The following is a 27,012-nucleotide window of genomic DNA, read 5'->3' on the forward strand; positions in this document are numbered from 1 at the left end:
AACTTTATATAGTTTGAATTTTTTTTAGGACACTTTGACCACAGATAAGTTCAAAAGGTCAGATATGGTCATCTATATGGCTTATGAAGCATCAGAAGGAGTCTATGAGTATGTATAGAAAGCCCAAGATCGAGGACTCTTTGGCCAGAAATATGTTCAGGAGGTCAAAAGGGGCCCTCTGTATAGCTGATTTATCATCAAAAGGAGTCTATAACTTTATATAGTTTGAAAACTTTGAGGACACTTTGACCACAAATAAGTTCAACAGGTCAGATATGGACATCTATATGGCTTATGAAGCATCAGAAGGAGTCTATGAGTATGTATAGAAAGCATAAGATCGAGGACTCTTTGGCAAAAAATATGTTCTGGAGGTCAAAAAGGGCCCTCCGTATAGCTGATTTATCATCAAAAGGAGTCTATAACTTTATATAGTTTGAAATTTTTTTAGGACACTTTGACCACAGATAAGTTCAAAAGGTCAGATATGGTCATCTATATGGCTTATGAAGCATCAGAAGGAGTCTATGAGTATGTATAGAAAGCATAAGATCGAGGACTCTTTGGCCAGAAATATGTTCTGGAGGTCAAAAGGGGCACTCTGTATAGCTTATTTATCATCAAAAGGAGTCTATAACTTTCTATAGTTTGAAAAATTTTGAGGACACTTTGACCACAAATAAGTTCAAAAGGTCAGATATGGACATCTATATGGCTTATGAATCATCAGAAGGAGTCTATGAGTATGTATGGAAAGCCCAAGATTGAGGACTCTTTGGCCAGAAATATGTTCAGGAGGTCAAAAGGGGACCTCTGTATAGCTGATTTATCATCAAAAGGAGTCTATAACTTTATATAGTTAGAATTTTTTTTAGGACACTTTGATCACAAATAAGTTCAAAAGGTCAGATATGGACATCTATATGGCTTATGAAGCATCAGAAGGAGTCCATGAGTATGTATAGAAAGCATAAGATTGAGGACTCTTAAGCCAGAAATATGTTCTGGAGGTCAAAAGGGGCCCTCTTTATAGCTGATTTATCATCAAAAGGAGTCTATAACTTTCTATAGTTTGAAAAAATGTTAGGACACTTTGACCACAAATAAGTTCAAAAGGACAGATATGGACATCTATATGGCTTATGAAGCATCAGAAGGAGTCTATGAGTATGTATAGAAAGCCCAAGATCGAGGACTCTTTGACCAGAAATATGTTCTGAAGGTCAAAAGGGGACCTCTGTATAGCTGATTTATCATAAAAAGAAGTCTATAACTTTCTATAGTTTGAAAAATTTTGAGGACACTTTGACCACAAATAAGTTCAAAAGGTCAGATATGGACATCTATATGGCTTATGTAACATTAGAAGGAGTCTATGAGTATGTATAGAAAGGTCAAGATTGAGAACTCTATGGCCATAAATATATACCTTTGGTCAAATATGGACTTCTGTATGGTTGATTTAACATCAGAAGGAGTCTATGAGTTTCTAAGAGTAAAACACATTTAGAGGATTCTTTGGCCAAAAACATGTTATATCAGTCAAATATGGCTACAGTCTGGCTGACATAACATCACGAGAAGTCTTTATGGTAGGAGAAATATAAATAGTAAGGTAAATGTTCAAGGTCTCTGGCCAGAAATATGTTCAGAAGGTCAAATATGGCCTTCTGTATGGCTGATTTAACATCAGAAGGAGTCTATACATTTATAATAGACAAAATCCTTTTGAGAACTCTTAGGTCAAATTTTTTTTCAATCAGTCAAATGTGGACTACTGTCTGCCTGATTTTACATTACGAGAAGTCAGTCTATATGTATAGTGAGTTGATGTTCACGGTCTCTGGCTAGAAATATGTTCAGAAGGTCAAAAATAGACTACTGGCTGGTTAATATAACATCACAAGAAGTCAATCTGTAGTATAGCAAGATAATGTTCAAGAACTCTTTGGCCAGAAATATGTTCAGAAGGTCAAAAGGTGACCTTTGTATAGCTGATTTTTCATCAGAAGGAGACTATAACTTTATATAGTTTGAAAAATTTTGAGGACACTTTGACCAGAAATAAGTTCAAAAGGTATCTATATCTATATGGCTTATGAAGCATCAGAAGGATTTGGACTATGATTATGTAGAAAGCCCAAGATCGAGGACTCTTTGGCAAGAAATATGTTCCTTGGGTCAAATACGGAATTCTGTATGTCTGACGTAACATCAGAAAGAGTCAACAAGTATATATGGAAAGGTCAAGTTTCGCGTACTCACTCTTTGGCCAGAAAAAAATCCGGTAGGTCAAATATGGACTTTTGTCAGGATGATATAACATCTTTAAGGACTCTTTGGCCAGAAATATGTTCAGTAGGTCAAAAGCGTACCTATGTATAGCTCATTGTTATAACATTATGTGCTTTTCACAAACGATCTAACGTTGAGCATCATTAAAGAAACATAGGTTATGCACTTCGTGCATTGCATTGCATTGCACACCAAAACTAACTCCATGTTCATTAAAGAGATAACATATGTGTTGTTGCAATTGCATTGCACAAACGATCTAACGTTGTGCACTGAAGAATAACATATAGGTTATGCACTTTTCGCATTTGCATTGCATGGCACACCAGAACAAAATCATTCCCATGTTCATTATAGAGATGATATGTGTGTTGTTGCATTGCATTGCATTGCATTGCATTACTTTACTTTGCTTTGCATTGCATTGCATTGCATTACATTGCACTAACGATCTAACGTTATGCACTGAAGAATAACTTATAGGTTATGCATAATTCGCATTGCATTGCATTGCACACCAGAACATAATCATTCCCATGTTCATTATAGAGATGATATGTGTGTTGATGCATTGCATTGCATTGCATTGCATTGCATTGCATTGCACTAACGATCTAACGTTGTGCACTGAAGAATAACATATAGGTTATGCACTTTTCGCATTGCATGGCATTGCACACCAGAACTAAATCATTCCCATGTTCATTAAACAGATAACGTGTGTTGGTGCATTGCATTGCATTGCACAAACGATCTAACGTTGTGCACTGAAGAATAACATATAGGTCATCCACTTTTCGCATTGCATGGCATTGCACACCAGAACTAAATCATTCCCATGTTCTTTAAAGAGATGATATGTGTGTTGATGCATTGCATTGCACTAGCGATGTAACGTTGTGCACTGAAGAATAACATATAGGTTATGCACTTTTTGCATTGCATTGCATTGCACACCAGAACTACCTCATTCCCATGTTGATTAAAGACGTGTGTTGTTGCATTGCATTGCATTGCATTGATTTGCATTTATTTGCATTGCTTTGCACTGCATTGCATTGCATTGCATTGCATTGCATTGCATTGCACAAACGATCTAACGTTGTGCACTGAAGAATAACATATAGGTTATGCTCTTTTCGCATTGCATTTGCACACCAGAACTACCTCATTCCCATGTTGATTAAAGACATAACGTGTGTTGTTGCTTTGCATTGCATTGCATTGCACTAACGATCTAACGTTGTGCACTGAATAACATTCATTCATTGCATTGCATTGCACACCAGAACTAAATCATTCCCATGTTTATTAAAGACATAACGTGTGTTGTTGCATTGCTCTGCTTTGCACTGCATTGCATTGCATTGCTCTAACGATCTAACGTTGTGCACTGAAGAATAACATATAGGTTATGCACTTTTCGCATTGCATTGCATTGCACACCAGAACTAAATCATTCCCATGTTGATTAAAGACATAACGTGTGCTGTTGCATTGCATTGCATTGCATTGATTTGCAATGCTTTGCACTGCATTGCATTGCATTGCATTGCACTAACGATCTAACTTTGTGCACTGAAGAATAACATATGGGTTATGCACTTTTTGCATTTCACTGCATTGCACACCAGAACTAAATCATTCCCATGTTCATTAAAGAGATAACGTTTGTTGGTGCATTGCATTGCATTGCATTGCACAAACGATCTATGAAGAACAACATTTAGGTTATGCTCTTTTCGCATTGCATTGCACACCAGAACAAAATCATTCCAAAGTTCATTATAGAGCTGATATGTGTGTTGTTGCATTGCATTGCATTGCATTGCACTAACGATGTGCACTGAAGAATAACATACAGGGTATGCTCTTTTCGCATTGCATTGCACACCAGAACAAAATCATTCCATTGCAAAGTCCAGTGCAAAGTATTGCATTGCATTGCTTTGCACTGCTTTGCATTGCATTGCATTGCACTAACGATCTAACGTTGTGCACTGAAGAATAACATATAGGTATGCACTTTTTGCACTGCATTGCATTGCACACCAGAACTATCTCATTCCCATGTTGATTAAAGACATAACGTGTGTTGTTGCATTGCATTGCACTAACGATCTAACTTTGTGCACTGAAGAATAACATATAGGTTATGCTCTTTTGGCATTTCACTGCATTGCACGCCATAACTAAATCATTCCCATGTTCATTAAAGAGATAACGTTTGTTGGTGCATTGCATTGCATTGCATTGCACAAACGATCTAAGGTTGTGCACTGAAGAAAAACATATAGGTTATGCACTTTTTGCATTGCATTGCATTGCACACCAGAACTAAATCATTCCCATATTCATTAAAGAGATAATGTGTGTTGTTGCATTGCATCGTATTGCATTGCATTGATTTGCATTGCTTTGCACTGCATTGCATTGCACTACACTTACGATCTAACGTTGTGCACTGAAGAATAACATATAGGTTATGCACTTTTTGCATTGCATTGCATTGCACACCAGAACTAAATCTTTCCCATGTTCATTAAAGACATAACGTGTGTTGTTGCATTGCATTGTATTGCATTGCATTACATTGATTTGCATTGCTTTGCACTGCATTGCATTGCACTACACTTACGATGTAACGTTGTGCACTGAAGAATAACATATAGGTTATGCACTTTTCGCATTGCATTGCATTGCACACCAGAACTAAATCATTTCCATGTTGATTAAAGACATAACGTGTGCTGTTGCATTGCATTGCATTGATTTGCAATGCTTTGCATTGCATTGCATTGCATTGCATTGCACTGATTTGCAATGCTTTGCACTGCATTGCATTGCATTGCATTGCACTAACGATCTAACTTTGTGCACTGAAGAATAACATATAGGTTATGCACTTTTTGCATTTCACTGCATTGCACACCAGAACTAAATCATTCCCAGGTTCATTAAAGAGATAACGTTTTTTGGTGCATTGCATTGCATTGCTTTGCATTGCACAAACGATCTAATGTTGTGCACTGAAGAATAACATATAGGTTACGCTCTTTTCGCATTGCATTGCACACCAGAACAAAATCATTCCAAAGTTCATTATAGAGATGATATGTGTGTTGTTGCATTGCATTGCATTGATTTGCATTGCTTTGCACTGCATTGCATTGCATTGCATTGCATTGCACTACACTAAAGATCTAACGTTGTGCACTGAAAAGTAACATATAGGTTATGCACTTTTTGCATTGCATTGCATTGCACACCAGAACTAAATCATTCCCATGTTGATTAAAGACATAACGTGTGCTGTTGCATTGCATTGCATTGCATTGATTTGCAATGCTTTGCACTGCATTGCATTGCATTGCATTGCATTGCATTGCATTGCACTAACGATCTAACTTTGTGCACTGAAGAATAACATATAGGTTATGCACTTTTTGCATTTCACTGCATTGCACACCAGAACTAAATCATTCCCATGTTCATTAAAGAGATAACGTTTGTTGGTGCATTGCATTGCACAAACGATCTAATGTTGTGCACTGAAGAATAACATATAGGTTATGCTCTTTTCGCATTGCATTGCACACCAGAACAAAATCATTCCAAAGTTCATTATAGAGATGATATGTGTGTTGTTGCATTGCATTGCATTGCATTGAACTAACGATCTAACGTTGTGCACTGTAGAATAACATATAGGTTATGCACTTTTTGCATTGTATTGCATTGCACACCAGAACTAAATCATTCTCATGTTCATTAAAGAGATAACGTGTGTTGTTGCATTGCATTTCATTGCACTAGCGATGTAACGTTGTGCACTGAAGAAAAACATATAGGTTATGCACTTTTTGCATTGCATTGCACTCCAGAACTAAATCATTCCCATGTTCTTTAAAGAGATAATGTGTGTTGTTGCATTGCATTGTATTCCATTGCATTGCTTTGCACTGCTTTGCATTGAATTGCATTGCACTAACGATCTAACGTTGTGCACTAAAGAATAACATATAGGTATGCACTTATTGCACTGCAATTGCATTGCACACCAGAACTACCTCATTCCCATGTTGATTAAAGACATAACGTATGTTGTTGCATTGCATTGATTTGCAATGCTTTGCACTGCATTGCATTGCATTGCATTGCCCTAAAAATCTAACTTTGTGCACTGAAGAATAACATATAGGTTATGCTCTTTTTGCCTTTCACTGCATTGCACACCAGAACTAAATCATTCCCATGTTCATTAAAGAGATAACGTTTGTTGGTGCATTGCATTGCATTGCATTGCACAAACGATCTAATGTTGTGCACTGAAAAATAACATATAGGTTATGCTCTTTTCGCATTGCATTGCACACCAGAACAAAATCATTCCCAAGTTCATTATAGAGATGATATGTGTGTTGTTGCATTGCATTGCATTGCATTGCATTGCATTGCATTGCATTGAACTAACGATCTAACGCTGTGCACTGTAGAATAACATATAGGTTATGCACTTTTTGCATTGCATTGCATTGCACAGCAGAACTAAATCATTCTCATGTTCATTAAAGAGATAACGTGTGTTGTTGCATTGCATTGCATTGCACAAACGATCTAACGTTGTGCACTGAAGAATAACTTATAGGTTATGCATAATTCGCATTGCATTGCATTGCACACCAGAACAAAATCATTCCCATGTTCATTATAGAGATGATATGTGTGTTGATGCATTGCATTGCATTGCATTGCACAAACGATCTAACGTTGTGCACTGAAGAATAACATATAGGTTATGCACTTTTTGCATTGCATTGCATTGCACACCAGAACTAAACAATTATCATGTTCATTAAAGAGAGAACGTGTGTTGTTTCATTGCATTGCACAAACGATCTAACGTTGTGCACTGAAGAATAACATACAGGTTATGCACTTTTTGCATTGCATTGCATTGCACACCAGAACTACCTCATTCCCATGTTGATTAAAGACATAACGTGTGTTGTTGCTTTGCATTGTATTGTATTGCATTGCATTGCATTGCATTGCATTGCTTTGCACTGCATTGCATTGCATTGCATTGCACAAACGATCTAACGTTGTGCACTGAAGAAAAACATATAGGTTATGCACTTTTGCATTGCATTGCACACCAGAACTAAATCATTCCCATGTTCATTAAAGAGATAATGTGTGTTGTTGCTTTGCATTGCATTGCATTGCATTGCACAAACGATCTAACGTTGTGCACTGAAGAATAAAATATAGGTTATGCACTTTTTGCATTGCATTGCATTGCACACCAGAACTAAATCATTCCCATGTTCTTTAAAGAGATGATATGTATGTTGATGCATTGCATTGCACTAGCAAAGTAACGTTGTGCACAGAAGAATAACATATAGGTTATGCACATTTTGCATTGCATTGCACACTAGAACTTAACCATTCCCATGTTCATTAAAGAGATGGTATGTGTGTTGTTGCATTGCATTGCACAAACGATCTAACGTTGTGCACTGAAGAATAACACATGGGTTATGCACTTTTCGCATTGCATTGCATTGCGTTGCACACCAGAACTCACTCAATCCCATGTTCATTAAAGAGATAACTTATGTGCTGTTGCATTGCATTGCACTAACGATCTAACGTTGTGCATTGAAGAATAACATATAGGCTATGCACTTCTTGCATTGCATTACACACCAGAAGTATCTCGTACAATATGTGCTATTGCATTGCATTTCACACAAGATCAAACTTTGTGCATTGAAGAATAACATATAAGCTATGAGTGCATCACAAACATACAATAACTATCTCATTCCGATGTGCATTGAAGAGATAACATTTTTGGAGTTACATTCCACTGCATAAAAGATCTAACTGATATAGTTAGATATAATAATAATACATTATTATTATTCAACGCTAATTCTTAGATCGTTTGTGCAATGCAACACTCATGTTATGTTTTCATTGCACATGAGGTATGAAGTAGTTTATTCTATGCATTGTAACCCAAGAGGTAAATGCAATAATTTCCCTTAAAAGAAAAAATGAATGTTAGTTATTGTGCAATGCCAATGCACATATGTCATGTGTCAAATCAGGCCTACAGAGGACCCTCTTTGACCTACAGAACATATTTTCTGTCCAAAGAGTTCTTACTGACTTCTTGTGATGCAAGACAGTAGTCCATGTTTGGTCAAACATATTTCACATATTGCACATATTTCTGACCCAAGAGTAATCGATCTTAAACTTTCTATACATTCTCGTAGAATCTTTCTGATGTTACATCAATCAGCCATACAGAAGTCCATTTTTGACCTACTGAACACATTTCTGGATAAAGAGTCCTTGAACATTAACTTACTAAACATACAAGACTGACTTCTTGTGATGTTATATAAGCCAGACAGTAGTCCATATTTGACTGATTGAACATATTTTTGGCAAAAGAGTCCTCAAAAGGTATTTTATGTATATTATAAAGTTATAGTCTCCTTCTGATGATAAATCAGCTATACAGAGGTCCCCTTTTGACCTACTGAACATATTTCTGGCCAAAGAGTCCTAAAAGATTAACACTATACATTCAGACTGATATCTTCGGATGTTATATCATCCTGACAAAATAGCCCATATTTGACCTACCGAATTTTTTTCTGGCCAAGGACTGAGTACTCGAAACTTGACCTTTCCATATATACTTGTTGACTCTTTCTGATGTGACGTGAGACATACAGAATTCCATATTTGACCCAAGGAACATATTTCTTGCCAAAGAGTCCTCGATCTTGGGCTATCTATACATACTCATAGACTCCTTCTGATGATAAATTATGAAAATAAATGACTCATAATAAATGACTCTGGCCAAAGAGTCCTCGATCTTGCGTTTTCTATACATACTCATAGACTCCTTCTGATGCTTCATAAGCCATATAGATTTCCATAACTGACATTTTGAACTTATTTGTGGTCAAAGTGTCCTAAAATTTTTCAAACTATATAAAGTTATAGACTCCTTTTAAAGATAAATCAGCTATACAGAGGGCCCCTTTTGACCTACTGAACATATTTCTGGCCAAAGAGTCCTCGATCTTGCGTTTTCTATACATACTCATAGACTCCTTCTGAAGCTTCATAAGCCATATAGATTTCCATATCTGACCTTTTGAACTTATTTGTGGTCAAAGTGTCCTCAAAATTTTTCAAACTATAGAAAGTTATAGACTCCTTTTGATGATAAATCAGCTATACAGAGGGCCCCTTTTGACCTCCTGAACATATTTCTGGCCAATGAGTCCTCGATCTTATGCTTTCTATACATACTCATAGACTCCTTCTGATGCTTCATAAGCCATTATAGATGTCCATATCTTACCTTTTGAACTTATTTGTCGTCAAAGTGTCCTAACATTTTTTCAAACTATAGAAAGTTATAGACTCCTTTTGATGATAAATCAGCTATACCCCTTTTGACCTCCAGAACATATTTCTGGCCAAAGAGTCCTCGATCTTGGGCTTTCTATACATACTCATAGACTCCTTCTGATGCTTCATAAGCCATATAGATTTCCATATCTGACATTTTGAACTTATTTGTGGTCAAAGTGTCCTAACATTTTTTCAAACTATAGAAAGTTATAGACTCCTTTTGATGATAAATCAGCTATACAGAAGGCCCCTTTTGACCTCATGAACATAATTCTGGCCAAAGAGTCCTCGATCTTGGGCTTTCTATACATACTCGTAGACTCCTTCTGATGCTTCATAAGCCATATAGATTTCCATATCTGACATTTTGAACTTATTTGTGGTCAAAGTGTCCTAAAATTTTTCAAACTATAGAAAGTTATAGACTCCTTTTGATGATAAATCAGCTATACAGAGGGCCCCTTTTGACCTCCAGAACATATTTCTGGCCTAAGAGTCCTCGATCTTGGGCTTTCTATACATATTCATAGACTCCTTCTGATGCTTCATAAGCCATATAGATGTCCATATCTGACCTTTTGAACTTATTTGTGGTCAAAGTGTCCTAAAAAAAATTCAAACTATATAAAGTTATAGATTCCTTTTGATGATAAGTCAGCTATACAGAGGTCCCTTTTTGACCTCCTGGACATATTTCTGGCCAAAGAGTCCTCGATCTTGGGCTTTCTATACATACTCATAGACTCCTTCTGATGCTTCATAAGCCATATAGATGTCCATATCTGACCTTTTGAACTTATTTGTGGTCAAAGTGTCCTAACATTTTTTCAAAGTATAGAAAGTTATAGACTCCTTTTGATGATAAATCAGCTATACAGATGTCCCCTTTTGACCTCCTGAACATATTTCTGGCCAAAGAGTCCTCTATCTTGGGCTTCCTATACATACTCATAGACTCCTTCTGATGCTTCATAAGCCATATAGATTTCCATATCTGACCTTTTGAACTTATTTGTGGTCAAAGTGTCCTCAAAATTTTTCAAACTATATAAAGTTATAGACTCCATTTGATGATAAATCAGCTATACAGAGGTCCCTTGACCTCCTGAACATATTTCTGGCCAAAGAGTCCTCGATCTTGGGCTTTCTATACATACTCATAGACTGCTTCTGATGCTTCATAAGGCATATAAGATGTCCATATCTGACCATTTGAACTTATTTGTGGTCAAAGTGTCCTAAAAAAAATTCAAACTATATAAAGTTATAGATTCCTTTTGATGATGTCAGCTATACAGAGGTCCCCTTTTGACCTACGGAACATGTTTCTGGCCCAAGAGTCCTTGATCTTGGGCTTTCTATACATACTCATAGACTCCTTCTGATGCTTCATAAGCCATATAGATGTCCATATCTGACCTTTTGAACTTATTTGTGGTCAAAGTGTCCTAAAAAAAATTCAAACCAAATAAAGTTATAGATTCCTTTTGATGATAAGTCAGCTATACAGAGGTCCCCTTTTGACCTACTGAACATGTTTCTGGCCCAAGAGTCCTTGATCTTGGGCTTTCTATACATACACATAGACTCCTTCTGATGCTTCATAAGCCATATAGATGTCCATATCTGACCTTTTGAACTTATTTGTGGTTAAAGTGTCCTAAAAAAAATTCAAACTATATAAAGTTATAGACTCCTTTTGATGATAAGTCAGCTATACAGAGGTCCCCTTTTGACCTCCTGAACATATTTCTGGCCAAAGAGTCCTCGATCTTGGGCTTTCTATACATACTCATAGACTGCTTCTGATGCTTCATAAGGCATATAAGATGTCCATATCTGACCATTTGAACTTATTTGTGGTCAAAGTGTCCTAAAATAAATTCAAACTATATAAAGTTATAGATTCCTTTTGATGATAAGTCAGCTATACAGAGATCCCCTTTTGACCTACTGAACATGTTTCTGGCCCAAGAGTCCTTGATCTTGGGCTTTCTATACATACTCATAGACTCCTTCTGATGCTTCATAAGCCATATAGATGTCCATATCTGACCTTTTGAACTTATTTGTGGTTAAAGTGTCCTAAAAAAAATTCAAACCAAATAAAGTTATAAAGTCCTTTTGATGATAAATCAGCTATAAAAAGGTCCCCTTTTGACCTCCTGAACATGTTTCTGGCCAAAGAGTCCTCAATCTTGGGCTTTCTATACATACTCATAGATTCCTTCTGATGCTTCATAAGCCATATAGGTGTCCATATCTGACCTTTTGAACTTTTTTGTGGTCAAAGTGTCCTAACATTTTTTTCAAACTATATAAAGTTATAGATTCCTTTTGATGATAAGTCAGCTATACAGAGGTCCCCTTTTGACCTCCAGAACATATTTCTGGCCAAAGAGTCCTTGATCTTGGGCTTTCTATACATACTCATAGACTCCTTCTGATGCTTCATAAGCCATATAGATGTCCATATCTGACCTTTTGAACTTATTTGTGGTCAAAGTGTCCTAAAAAAAATTCAAACCAAATAAAGTTATAAAGTCCTTTTGATGATAAATCAGCTATAAAAAGGTCCCCTTTTGACCTCCTGAACATGTTTCTGGCCAAAGAGTCCTCAATCTTGGGCTTTCTATACATACTCATAGATTCCTTCTGATGCTTCATAAGCCATATAGATGTCCATATCTGACCTTTTGAACTTATTTGTGGTCAAAGTGTCCTAACATTTTTTCAAAGTATAGAAAGTTATAGACTCCTTTTGATGATAAATCAGCTATACAGAGGTCCCCTTTTGACCTCCTGAACATATTTCTGGCCAAAGAGTCCTCGATCTTGGGCTTTCTATACATACTCATAGACTGCTTCTGATGCTTCATAAGGCATATAAGATGTCCATATCTGACCATTTGAACTTATTTGTGGTCAAAGTGTCCTAAAAAAAATTCAAAATATAAAGTTATAGATTCCTTTTGATGATAAGTCAGCTATACAGAGGTCCCCTTTTGACCTACTGAACATGTTTCTGGCCCAAGAGTCCTTGATCTTGGGCTTTCTATACATACTCATAGACTCCTTCTGATGCTTCATAAGCCATATAGATGTCTATATCTGACCTTTTGAACTTATTTGTGGTTAAAGTGTCCTAAAAAAAATTCAAACCAAATAAAGTTATAAAGTCCTTTTGATGATAAATCAGCTATAAAAAGGTCCCCTTTTGACCTCCTGAACATGTTTCTGGCCAAAGAGTCCTCAATCTTGGGCTTTCTATACATACTCATAGATTCCTTCTGATGCTTCATAAGCCATATAGATGTCCATATCTGACCTTTTGAACTTATTTGTGGTCAAAGTGTCCTAACATTTTTTCAAAGAATAGAAAGTTATAGACTCCTTTTGATGATAAATCAGCTATACGGAGGTCCCCTTTTGACCTCCTGAACATATTTCTGGCCAAAGAGTCCTCGATCTTGGGCTTTCTATACATACTCATAGACTGCTTCTGATGCTTCATAAGGCATATAAGATGTCCATATCTGACCATTTGAACTTATTTGTGGTCAAAGTGTCCTAAAAAAAATTCAAACTATATAAAGTTATAGATTCCTTTTGATGATAAGTCAGCTATACAGAGGTCCCCTTTTGACCTACTGAACATGTTTCTGGCCCAAGAGTCCTTGATCTTGGGCTTTCTATACATACTCATAGACTGCTTCTGATGCTTCATAAGCCATATAGATGTCCATATCTGACCTTTTGAACTTATTTGTGGTTAAAGTGTCCTAAAAAAAATTCAAACTATATAAAGTTATAGACTCCTTTTGATGATAAGTCAGCTATACAGAGGTCCCCTTTTGACCTCCTGAACATATTTCTGGCCAAAGAGTCCTCGATCTTGGGCTTTCTATACATACTCATAGACTGCTTCTGATGCTTCATAAGGCATATAAGATGTCCATATCTGACCATTTGAACTTATTTGTGGTCAAAGTGTCCTAAAATAAATTCAAACTATATAAAGTTATAGATTCCTTTTGATGATAAGTCAGCTATACAGAGATCCCCTTTTGACCTACTGAACATGTTTCTGGCCCAAGAGTCCTTGATCTTGGGCTTTCTATACATACTCATAGACTCCTTCTGATGCTTCATAAGCCATATAGATGTCCATATCTGACCTTTTGAACTTATTTGTGGTTAAAGTGTCCTAAAAAAAATTCAAACCAAATAAAGTTATAAAGTCCTTTTGATGATAAATCAGCTATAAAAGGGTCCCCTTTTGACCTCCTGAACATGTTTCTGGCCAAAGAGTCCTCAATCTTGGGCTTTCTATACATACTCATAGATTCCTTCTGATGCTTCATAAGCCATATAGATGTCCATATCTGACCTTTTGAACTTTTTTGTGGTCAAAGTGTCCTAACATTTTTTTCAAACTATATAAAGTTATAGATTCCTTTTGATGATAAATCAGCTATACAGAGGTCCCCTTTTGACCTCCAGAACATATTTCTGGCCAGAGTCCTCGATCTTATGCTTTCTATACATACTCATAGACTCCTTCTGGTGCTTCATAAGCCCTATAGATGTCCATATCTGACCTTTTGAACTTATTTGTGGTCAAAGTGTCCTAACATTTTTTCAAACTATATAAAGTTATAGACTCCTTTTGATGATGTCAGCTATACAGAGGGGCCCTTTTTACCTCCTGAACATATTTCTGGCCAAAGAGTCCTAAAAGATTAACACTATACATTTAGAATGATATCTTCGGATGTTATATCATCCTGACAAAAGTCCATATTTGACCTACCAAATTTTTTTCTGGCCAAGGAGTGAGTACTCGAAACTTGACCTTTCCATATATACTTGTTGACTCTTTCTGATGTTACGTCAGACATACAGAATTCCATATTTGACCCAAGGAACATATTTCTTGCCAAAGAGTCCTCGATCTTGGGCTTTCTATACATACTCATAGATTCCTTCTTGATGCTTCATAAGCCATATAGATGTCCATATCTGACCTTTTGAACTTATTTCTGGTCAAAGTGTCCTCAAAATTTTTCAAACTATATAAAGATATAGTCTCCTTCTGATAATAAATCAGCTATACAAAGGTCACCTTTTGACCTTCTGAACATATTTCTGGCCAAAGAGTTCTTGAACATAAGCCCTATAGATTGCTATACTACAGATTGACTTCTTGTGATGTTATATTAACCAGCCAGTAGTATACTTTTGACCTACTGAAAATATTTCTGGCCAGAGTCTGTGAACATTAACTCACTATACAATATAGACTGACTTCTTGCAATGCCAAACCAGGCAGGCAGTAGTCCATATTTGACCGATTGAAAAAAAATTAGACCAAAGAGTTCTCAAAAGAACAGTCATACAGAAGTCCATATTTGACCTTCTGAACATATTTCTGGCCAAAGAGTCCTTAAAGATTAACACTATACATTCAGATTGATATCTTCGGATGTTATATCATCATGACAAAAGTCCATATTTGACATACTGAATTTTTTTCTGGTCAAAGAGTCTAAACTTGACCATTCTATATATACTCATTGACTCTTTCTGATTCTTCATTAGCTATATAGATGTCCATATCTGGCGAATTGAAAATATTTTTGGCAAATTAACTTACACAAATTAACCTCACAAATTAACTTACTAAATACTCATAGACTTCTTCTGATGATACATCACTTTAACAGGTATGTGACCCTCTGAATATATTTTTGGCAAAAGAATCATTGAACATTAACTATCTATACATATTGACTCAAGAGTCAAAATTTGACCTCTTTTGGTCTGATTTATCATCAGACGGAGTCTATAATTTTACATAGTTTAAAAACTTTTGAGGAACCTTTGACCAGAAATAATAATAGGTCATAAATATGGACATAAATATGGCTTATGAAGAATCAGAAGAAGACTATGAGTATGTATAGAAAGTTCAAGATTGGCCACAAATATGTCCCTTGGGTCAATTATAGACTTCTTTATGGCTGATGTAACATCAGATGGAGTAATGTATAGAAAGAAACAGCATAAGGAGTCAATGAGCATGTATAGAATGTTCAAGATCGAGGACTCTTTTACTAGAAATATGTTCAGTAGGTCAGTTATGAACAATTGTCTGGCTGATGAAACATCAGAAGGAGTCAATGAGCTTGTAAAGAAAGTTCAAAATCGAGGACTCTTTTACCAGAAATATTTTCAGTAGGTAAATTATGGAGTACTCTCTGGCTGATGAAGCACTAAAAGGAGTCAATGAGCATGTATAGAAAGTTCAAGTACATAGACTCGTTGGCCAGAAAAAAAAAAAAAAAATGTCATTATGGACAGTTGTCTGACCGATGTACTATCTGAAGGAGTCTATAAGTGTGAATAGAAAGTTCAAGATCAAGGACTCTTCAGTCAGAAATATGTTCAACATGTTAAATCTGAACTACTTTATGGCTAAAGAAACAAAATAAGGCGTCACTGAGAATGTATAGAAAGTTCAAAATCGAGGACTCTTTTACCAGAAATATTTTCAGTAGGTAAATTATGGAGTACTCTCTGGCTGATGAAGCACTAAAAGGAGTCAATGAGCATGTATAGAAAGTTCAAGTACATAGACTCGTTGGCCAGAAAAAAAAAGAAAAAAAATGTCATTACGGACAGTTGTCTGACCGATGTACTATCTGAAGGAGTCTATAAGTGTGAAGAGAAAGTTCAAGATCAAGGACTCTTCAGTCAGAAATATGTTCAACATGTTAAATCTGAACTACTTTATGGCTAAAGAAACAAAATAAGGCGTCACTGAGAATGTATAGAAAGTTCAAAATCGAGGACTCTTTTACCAGAAATATTTTCAGTAGGTCCATTATTGACTACTGTCTGGCTGATGAAACACTAAAAGGAGTCAATTAGCATGTACAAAATTTTCAAGTCAGAAATATGTTCAACATGTCAAATCTGGACTTCTGTATGGCTAAAGAAACAAAATAAGGCATCACTGAGAATGTATAGAAAGTTCAAGATCGAGAACTCTTTTACTTCAATAGTCAATATCTACAATTGTCTGGCCGATGTACTATCTGAAAGAGTCTATAAGTATGAATAGAAAGTTCAAGATCGAGGAATCTTCGGTCAGAAATATGTTCATTATGTCAAATCAGAACTACTGCATGGCTGATGAAACACCAGAAAGAGTCTATGAGTATGTTTAAAAGGTTCAAGATCGAGGACTCTTTTGCCAGAAATATGTTTAGTGGGTCAAATATGGACTGCTGTCTGGCTGATGAATCAGAAGTCAATGAAGATTGAGGAAGAAGATTATGAATAGAAAGTTCAAGTTCAAAGACTCTTCAGGTAGAAATATGTTCAGTGGGTCAATTATCTATATGGAGTCACTGAGAATCTATAGAAAGTTCAAGACAGAGGACTCTTTTACTATAAATATGTTCAGATGGTCAATTATGGACTATTGTTTGCTTGTGAAACATCAGAAGGAGTCAATGAGCCTATATAGAAAGTTCAAGTTCAAGACTCTTCGGGCAGCAATATGTTCAGTAGGTCAATTATGGACTAATGTCTGGCTGATGAAACACTAAAAGGAGTCAATTAGCATGTACAGAATGTTCAAGTTCATGGACTTGTTGGCCAGAAATATGTTTAATAATTAATATGGACAATTGTCTGTCCGATGTACTTTCTGAAAGAGTCTATAATTATGAATAGAAAGTTCAAGATCAAAGACTCTTTGGTCAGAAATATGTTCAACATGTCAAATCTGGACTTCTGTATGGCTGAAGAAACATCAGAAGTAAATGATTATGTATAGAAAGTTCAAGTTCATAGACTCTTCGGGCAGAAAAATGTTCAGTAGGTCAATTGTGGACAATTATCTGGCTGATGAAACATCAGGAGTATGTATAGAAAGAATAAGATCAAGGTCTCTTTTGCCAGAAATATGTTCAGTAGGTCAATAATTAACTTCTGTCTCAATGATGAAACATCAGAACAAGCCAATGATTATGTATAAGAACGATCAAGATCGAGGACACTTTGGTTATAGAAATGTTCAATAGGTCAAATTTGAACTATACTGTATGGCTGATGAAACATCAGAAGGATTGTAAGAGCAAATAGTCTAGAAATTTAAAGTTCAAGGTCTCATGTCTAGAAAAATGTTCAAAATATAAAATTTGAACTACTGTTCAAATACATTGGATAGCAGATCGGATAGAAGATACATAAATTAACAAGTCTACAAGAATGTTTAGAAAGTTCAAGATCGAGGACTCTATGGTCAGAAATATATTTAATGGGTCAAGTATGGACATCTTTCAGGCTGATGAAACATCGGAAGCTGTCAATGAGCATGTACAGAAAGGTCACGATCAGGGACTCATTGACCAGAAATATGTTAGTAGGTTAAATATGGACTTTTGTATGGCTAATGTATTATTAAGAGAAGTCAATAAGCAGAGAAAGTTAATGTTCAAAGACTCTTTGGCCAAAAATGTGTTCCGTAGTTCAAATAGGAACCTCTGTATGGCTGAATTAACATAATAAGAAACCCTTTGAGGACCATTTGACCAGAAATAAGTTTAATAGGTCAAATATGGAATTCTATATGTGGCTTATGAACCATCAGAAGGAATCTAGGAGTTAGAATGCAAAGTTCAAGATTGAGGACTCTTTTTTATCAGAAGGAGTCAATAACTTTATATAGTTTGAAAAATTTTGAGGACACTTTGACCACAAATAAGTTCAAAATGTCAGATATGGACATCTATATGGCTTATGCAGCATCAGAAAGAGTCTATGAGTATGTATAGAAAGCCCAAGATCGAGGACTCTTTGGCAAGAAATATGTTCCTTGGGTCAAAAATGGAATTCTGTATGTCTGACATAACATCAGAAAGAGTCAACAATATGGAAAGGTCAAGTTTCGAGTACTCACTCCTTGGCCAGAAAAAAATTCGGTAGGTCAAATATGGACTTTTGATAGGATGTTATAACATCCGAGGATATCAGTCTGAATGTATAGTGTTAATCTTTTAGGACTCTTTGGCCAGAAACATGTTCAGGAGGTCAAAAGGGGACCTCTGTATAGCTGACTTATCATCAAAAGGAGTCTATAACTTTCCATAGTTTGAAAAATTTTGAGGACACTTTGACCACAAATAAGTTCAAAAAGTCAGATATGGACATCATATGACTTATGAAGCATCAGAAGGAGTCTATGAATATGTATAGAAAGCCCAAGATCGAGGACTCTTTGGCCAGAAATATGTTCTGGATGTCAAAAGGGGTCCTCTGTATAGCTGATTTATCATCAAAAGGAGTCTATAACTTTCTATAGTTTGAAAAAATGTTAGGACACTTTGACCACAAATAAGTTCAAAAGGTCAGATATGGACATCTATATGGCTTATGAAGCATCAGGAGTCTATGAGTATGTATAGAAAGCCCAAGATCAAGGACTCTTTGGCCAGAAAGATGTTCAGGAGGTCAAAAGGGGACCTCTGTATAGCTGATTTATCATCAAAAGGAGTCTATAACTTTATATAGTTTGAATTTTTTTAGGACACTTTGACCACAAATAAGTTCAAAAGGTCAGATATGGACATCTATATGGCTTATGAAGCATCAGAAGGAGTCTATGAGTATGTATAGAAAGCCCAAGATCGAGGACTCTTTGGCCAGAATTATGTTCATGAGGTCAAAAGGGGCCCTCTGTATAGCTGATTTATCTTTAAAAGGAGTCTATAACTTTATATAGTTTGAAAATTTTTGGACACTTTGACCACAAATAAGTTCAAAATGTCAGATATGGAAATCTATATGGCTTATGAAGCATCAGAAGGAGTCTATGAGTATGTATAGAAAGCCCAAGATCGAGGACTCTTTGGCCAGAATTATGTTCATGAGGTCAAAAGGGGCCCTCTTGTATAGCTGATTTATCATCAAAAGGAGTCTATAACTTTCTATAGTTTGAAAAATTTTGAGGACACTTTGACCACAAATAAGTTCAAAAGGTCAGATATGGACATATATGGCTTATGAAGCACCAGAAGGAGTCTATGAGTATGTATAGAAAGCATAAGATCAAGGACTCTTTGGCCAGAAATATGTTCTGGAGGTCAAAAGGTGTATAGCTGTATAGCTGATTTATCATCAAAAGGAGTCTATAACTTTATTTGGTTTGAAAATGTTTTAGGACACTTTGACCACAAATGAGTTCAAAAGGTCAGATATGGACATCTATATGGCTTATGAAGCATCAGAAGAAGTTGGACTATGAGTATTTATTGAAAGCCCAAGATTGAGGACTCTTTTGCCAAAAATATGTTCAATCAGTCTAATATGGACTACTGTCTGGCTTATATAACATCACAAGAAGTCAGTCTTGTATGTTTTGTAAGTTAATGTTCAAGGACTCTTTATCCAGAAATGTGTTCTCAGTAGGTCAAAAATGGACTTCTGTATGGCTGATGTAACATCAGAAAGATTCTACGAGAATGTATAGAAAGTTTAAGATCGATTACACTTGGGTCAGAAATATGTGCAATATATGAAATATGTTTGACCAAACATGGACTACTGTCTTGCTAATACAACATCACAAGAAGTCAGTAAGAAGTCAGTAAGAACTCTTTGGACAGAAAATATGTCTGTAGGTCAAAGAGGGACCTCTGTAGGCCTGATTTGGCATTGCACAATAACTAACATATTCATTTTTTCTTTTAAGGGAAATTATTGCATTTACCTCTTGCGTTACAATGCATAGAATAAACTACTTCATACCTCATGTGCAATGAAAACATAACATGAGTGTTGCATTGCACAAACGATCTAAGAATTAGCGTTGAATAATAATGTATTATTATTATATCAAACTATATCAGTTAGATCTTTTATGCAGTGGAATGTAACTCCAAAAATGGTATCTCTTCAATGCATAAAGAAGCATGAGATAGTTATTGTATGTTTGTGATGCACTCATAGCTTATATGTTATTCTTCAATGCACAACGTTAGATCGTTTGTGCAATGCAATGCAACAACACACATGTTATCTCTTTAATGAACATGGGAAAGATTTAGTTCTGGTGTGCAATGCAATGCGAAAAGTGCATAACCTATATTTTATTCTTCAGTGCACAACGTTAAATCGTTAGTGCAATGCAATGCAACAACACACATACCATCTATTTAATGAATATGGGAATGATTTAGTTCTGGTGTGCAAATGCAATGCGAAAAGTGCATAACCTATATGTTATTCTTCAGTGCACAACGTTACATCGCTAGTGCAATGCAATGCAACAACACACGTTATCTCTTTAATGAACATGAGAATGATTTAGTTCTGGTGTGCAATGCAATGCAATGCAAAAAGTGCATAACCTATATGTTATTCTTCAGTGCACAACGTTAGATCGTTAGTTCAAAGCAATGCAAATCAATGCAATGCAATGCAAAGCAGTGCAAAGCATTGCAAATCAATGCAATTACAATGCAATTCAACAACACACGTTATGTCTTTAATGAACATGGGAATGATTTAGTTCTGGTGATGCAATGCAATGCAATGCAAAAAGTGCATAACCTATATGTTATTCTTCAGTGCACAACGTTAGATCGTTAGTGCAATGCAATGCAATGCAGTGCAAAGCAATGGAAATCAATGCAATGCAATACAATGCAATGCAACAACACACATTAATCTCTTTAATGAACATGGGAATGATTTTGTTCTGGTGTGCAATGCAATGCAATGCAAAAAGTGCATAACCTATATGTTATTCTTCAGTGCACAACGTTGCATCGCTAGTGCAAAGCAATGCAATGCAATGCAACAACACACATATCATCTCTTTAAAGAACATGGGAATGATTTAGTTCTGGTGTGCAAATGCAATGCGAAAAGTGCATAACCTCTATGTTATTCTTCAGTGCACAACGTTAGATCGTTGGTGCAATGCAATGCAACAACACACATACCATCTCTTTAATGAACATGGGAATGGTTAAGTTCTAGTGTGCAATGCAATGCAATGCAAAAAGTGCATAACCTATATGTTATTCTTCAGTGCACAACGTTACATCGCTAGTGCAATGCAATGCAGTGCAAAGCAATGCAAATCAATGCAATGCAATGCAAAGCAGTGCAAAGCATTGCAAATCAATGCAATTACAATGCAATGCAACAACACACGTTATGTCTTTAATCAACATGGGAATGAGGTAGTTCTGGTGTGCAATGCAATGCGAAAAGTGCATAACCTATATGTTATTATTCAGTGCACAACCTTAGATCGTTAGTGCAATGCAACAACACACGTTATGTCTTTAAACAACATGGGAATGATTTAGTTCTGGTGTGCAATGCAATGCAGTGCAAAAAGTGCAGTGCAAAGCAATGCAATGCAATGCAATGCAACAACACACGTTATGTTTTTAATGAACATGGGAATGATTTAGTTCTGGTATGCAATGCAGTGCAAAAAGTGCATACCTATATGTTTATTCTTCAGTGCACAACGTTAGATCGTTAGTGCAATGCAATTCAATGCAATGCAATGCAATGCAATGCAACAACACACATATCATCTCTATAATGAACTTGGGAATGATTTTGTTCTGGTGTGCAATGCAATGAAATGCAATAAGTGCATAACCTATATGTTATTCTTCAGTGCACAAAGTTAGAACGTTATGCAATGCAGTGCAAAGCATTGCAAATCAATGCACACACGTTATGTTTTTAATCAACATGGGAATGAGGTATTTCTGGTGTGCAGTGCAATGCAGTGCAAAAAGTGCATAACATATGTTATTCTTCAGTGCACAACGTTAGATCGTTAGTGCAATGCAATGCAAAGCAGTGCAAAGCAATGCAATACAATGCAATGCAACAACACACATTATCTCTTTAATGAACATGGGAATGATTTAGTTATGGTGTGCAATGCAATGCAATGCGAAAAGTGCATAACATATGTTATTCTTCAGTGCACAAAGTTAGATCGTTAGTGCAATGCAATGCAATGCAATGTAATGCAATGCAATGTAATGCAATGCAATGCAATGCAATGCAATGCAATGCAATGCAATGCAATGCAATGCAACAACCCACATATCATCTCTATAATGAACTTGGGAATGATTAGATAGATGATAACGTTAGATCGTTTGTGCAATGCAATGGAATGCAAAAACACACGTTATCTCTTTAATGAACATGAGAATGATTTAGTTCTGGTGTGCAATGGCAATGCAATGCGAAAAGTGCAAAACCTATATGTTATTCTTCAGTGCACAACGTTAGATCGTTAGTGCAATGCAATGCAATTTAATTCAATGCAATGCAATGCAACAACACACATATCATCTCTATAATGAACTTGGGAATGATTATGTTCTGGTGTGCAATGCAATGCGAAAAGAGCATAACCTATATGTTATTCTTCAGTGCACAACGTTAGATCGTTTGTGCAATGCAATGCAATGGAACAACACACGTTATGTCTTTAATCAACATGGGAATGAGGTAGTTAGTTGTACAGTGCAATGCTAAAAGTGCATAACCTATATGTTATTCTTCAGTGCACAACGTTAGATCGTTAGTGCAATGCAATTCAATGCAATGCAATGCATCAACACACATATCATCTCTATAATGAACATGGGTATGATTTAGTTCTGGTGTGCAATGCAATGCAATGCGAAATATGCATAACCTATAAGTTATTCTTCAGTGCACAACGTTTGATCGTTAGTGCAATGTAATGCAATGCAAAGCAAAGCAATGCAATGCAATGCAATGCAATGCAATGCAATGCAATGCAATGCATCAACACACATATCATCTCTATAATGAACATGGGAATGATTTTGTTCTGGTGTGCAATGCAATGCAAATGCGAAAAGTGCATAACCTATATGCATAACCTATATGAGAACTACCTCATTCCCATGTTGATTAAAGACATAACGTGTGTTGTTGCATTGCATTGTATTGCATTGCATTGCATTGCATTGCACTAACGATCTAACGTTGTGCTCTGAAGAATAACATATAGGTTATGCACTTTTTGCATTGCATTGCATTGCACACCAGAAATACCTCATTCCCATGTTAATTAACGACATAACGTTTGTTGTTACATTGCATTGCATTGCATTGCATTGGTTTGCATTGCACTAACGATCTAACGTTGTGCACTGAAGAAAACATATAGGTTATGCACATTTTGCATTGCATGGCATTGCACACCAGAACTAAATCATTCCCATGTTGATTAAAGACATAACGTGTGTTGTTGCATTGCATTGTATTGCATTGCATTGCTTTGCACTGCATTGCATTGCACTAACGATCTAACGTTGTGCACTGAAGAATAACATATGCACTTTTCGCATTGCATTGCACACCAGAACTAACTCAATCCCATGTTAGAAACAGAGATAACATATGTGTTGTTGCTTTGCACAAACTATCTAATTGTGAATTGTGTGAACTAATTGTGCATTGAAGAATAACTAGTAATAATAATAATAACAACTATAGTCTGTGCACTACTTGCATTGCATTGCACAACAGAACTAACTCAATCCCATGTTCATTAAAGAGATAACGTGTGTTGTTGCATTGCATTGGATTACATTGCATTGCACACACGATCTAACGTTGTGTATTGAAGAATAACATAGGCTATGCACTTCTTGCATTGCATTGCACTAACGATCTAACTTTGTGCACTGAAGAATAACATAAGTTATGCACTTTTCGCATTGCATTGCATTGCACACCAGAACTAACTCAATCCCGTTCATTCAAGACATATGTGTGTTGCATTGCATTGCATTGCATTGTTAGATCGTTAGTGCAATGCAATGCAATGCAATGTAGTGCAAAGCAATGCAAATCAATGCAAATCAATGCAATGCCATGCAAAGCAGTGCAATTGCAATGCAATGCAACAACACACGTTATGTCTTTAATGAACATGGGAATGATTTAGTTCTGGTGTGCAATGCAATGCGAAAAGAGCATAACCTATATGTTATTCTTCAGTGCACAACGTTAGATCGTTAGTGCAATGCAATGCAATGTAATGCAATGCAGTGCAAAGCAATGCAAATCAATGCAATACAATGCAATGCAACAACACACGTTATGTCTTTAATCAACATGGGAAAGAGGTAGTTCTGGTGTGCAATGCAATGTAAAAAGTGCATAACCTATATGTTATTCTTCAGTGCACAACGTTAGATCGTTAGTGCAATGCAATGCAATGCAATGCAGTGCAAAGCAATGCAAATCAATATAATGCAATACAATGCAATGCAAAAACCCTCGTCATGTCTTTAATCAACATGAGGTAGTTCTGGTGTGCAATGCAATGCAATGCGAAAAGTGCATAACCTATATGTTATTCTTCAGTGCACAACGTTAGATCGTTTGTGCGTTGCAATGCAATGCAATGCACCAACAAACGTTATCTCTTTAATGAACATGGGAATGATTTAGTTCTGGTGTGCAATGCAATGAAATGCAATAAGTGCATAACCTATATGTTATTCTTCAGTGCACAACGTTAGATCGTTAGTGCAATGCAATGCAATGCAAAGCAACAACACACATTATCTCTTTAATGAACATGGGAATGATTTAGTTCTGGTATGCAATGCAATGCAATGCGAAAAGTGCATATATGTTATTCTTCAGTGCACAACGTTAGATCGTTAGTGCAATGCAATGCAATGCAATGCAGTGCAAAGCAATGCAAATCAATATAATGCAATACAATGCAATGCAAAAACCCTCGTCATGTCTTTAATCAACATGAGGTAGTTCTGGTGTGCAATGCAATGCAATGCGAAAAGTGCATAACCTATATGTTATTCTTCAGTGCACAACGTTAGATCGTTTGTGCGTTGCAATGCAATGCAATGCACCAACAAACGTTATCTCTTTAATGAACATGGGAATGATTTAGTTCTGGTGTGCAATGCAATGAAATGCAATAAGTGCATAACCTATATGTTATTCTTCAGTGCACAACGTTAGATCGTTAGTGCAATGCAATGCAATGCAAAGCAACAACACACATTATCTCTTTAATGAACATGGGAATGATTTAGTTCTGGTATGCAATGCAATGCAATGCGAAAAGTGCATATATGTTATTCTTCAGTGCACAACGTTAGATCGTTAGTGCAATGCAATGCAATGCAGTTGCAAAGCAATGGAAATAAATGTAATGCAATGCAATGCAATGCAACAACACACGTTATGTCTTTAATGAACATGGAAACGATTTAGTTCTGGTGTGCAATGCAATGCAATGCAATGCAAAAAGTGCATAACCTATATGTTTTTCTTCAGTGCACAACGTTAGATCGTTAGTGCAATGCAATGCAATGCAGTTGCAAAGCAATGGAAATCAATGTAATGCAATGCAATGCAAAGCAAAGCAATGCAATGCAATGCAATGCAACTACACACATATCATCTCTATAATGAACATGGGAATGATTTTGTTCTGTATGCAATACAATGCAATGCGAATTATGCATCTCCTATAAGTTATTCTTCAGTGCACAACGTTAGATGTTTGTGCAATGCAATTGCAACAACACATATGTTATCTCTTTAATGACCATGGGAATGAGTTAGTTCTGGTGTGCAATGCAATGCGAAAAGTGCATAACATATGTTATTCTTCAGTGCACAAAGTTAGATCGTTAGTGCAATGCAATGCAATGTAATGCAATGCAATGCAATGCAATGCAATGCAATGCAATGCAATGCAGTGAAAAGCAATGCAAATCAATGCAATGCAACAACACACATTATCTCTTTAATGAACATGGGAATGATTTAGTTCTGTTGTGCAATGCAATGCAATGCAAAAAGTGCATAACCTATATGTTTTTCTTCAGTGCACAACGTTAGATCGTTAGTGCAATGCAATCCAATGCAAAGCAACAACACACATTATCTCTTTAATGAACATGGGAATGATTTAGTTCTGGTGTGCAATGCAATGCAATGCAACAACACACGTTATCTCTTTAATGAACATGGGAATGATTTAGTTCTGGTATGCAATGCAATGCGAAAAGTGCATATATGTTATTCTTCAGTGCACAACGTTAGATCGTTAGTGCAATGCAATGCAATGCAATGCAATGCAATGCAGTGCAAAGCAATGGAAATCAATGTAATGCAATGCAATGC

The sequence above is a fragment of the Abramis brama genome (assembly GCF_963993115.1).
Source record: "Abramis brama genome assembly, chromosome: 15".
Lineage (NCBI taxonomy): Eukaryota > Metazoa > Chordata > Actinopteri > Cypriniformes > Leuciscidae > Abramis > Abramis brama.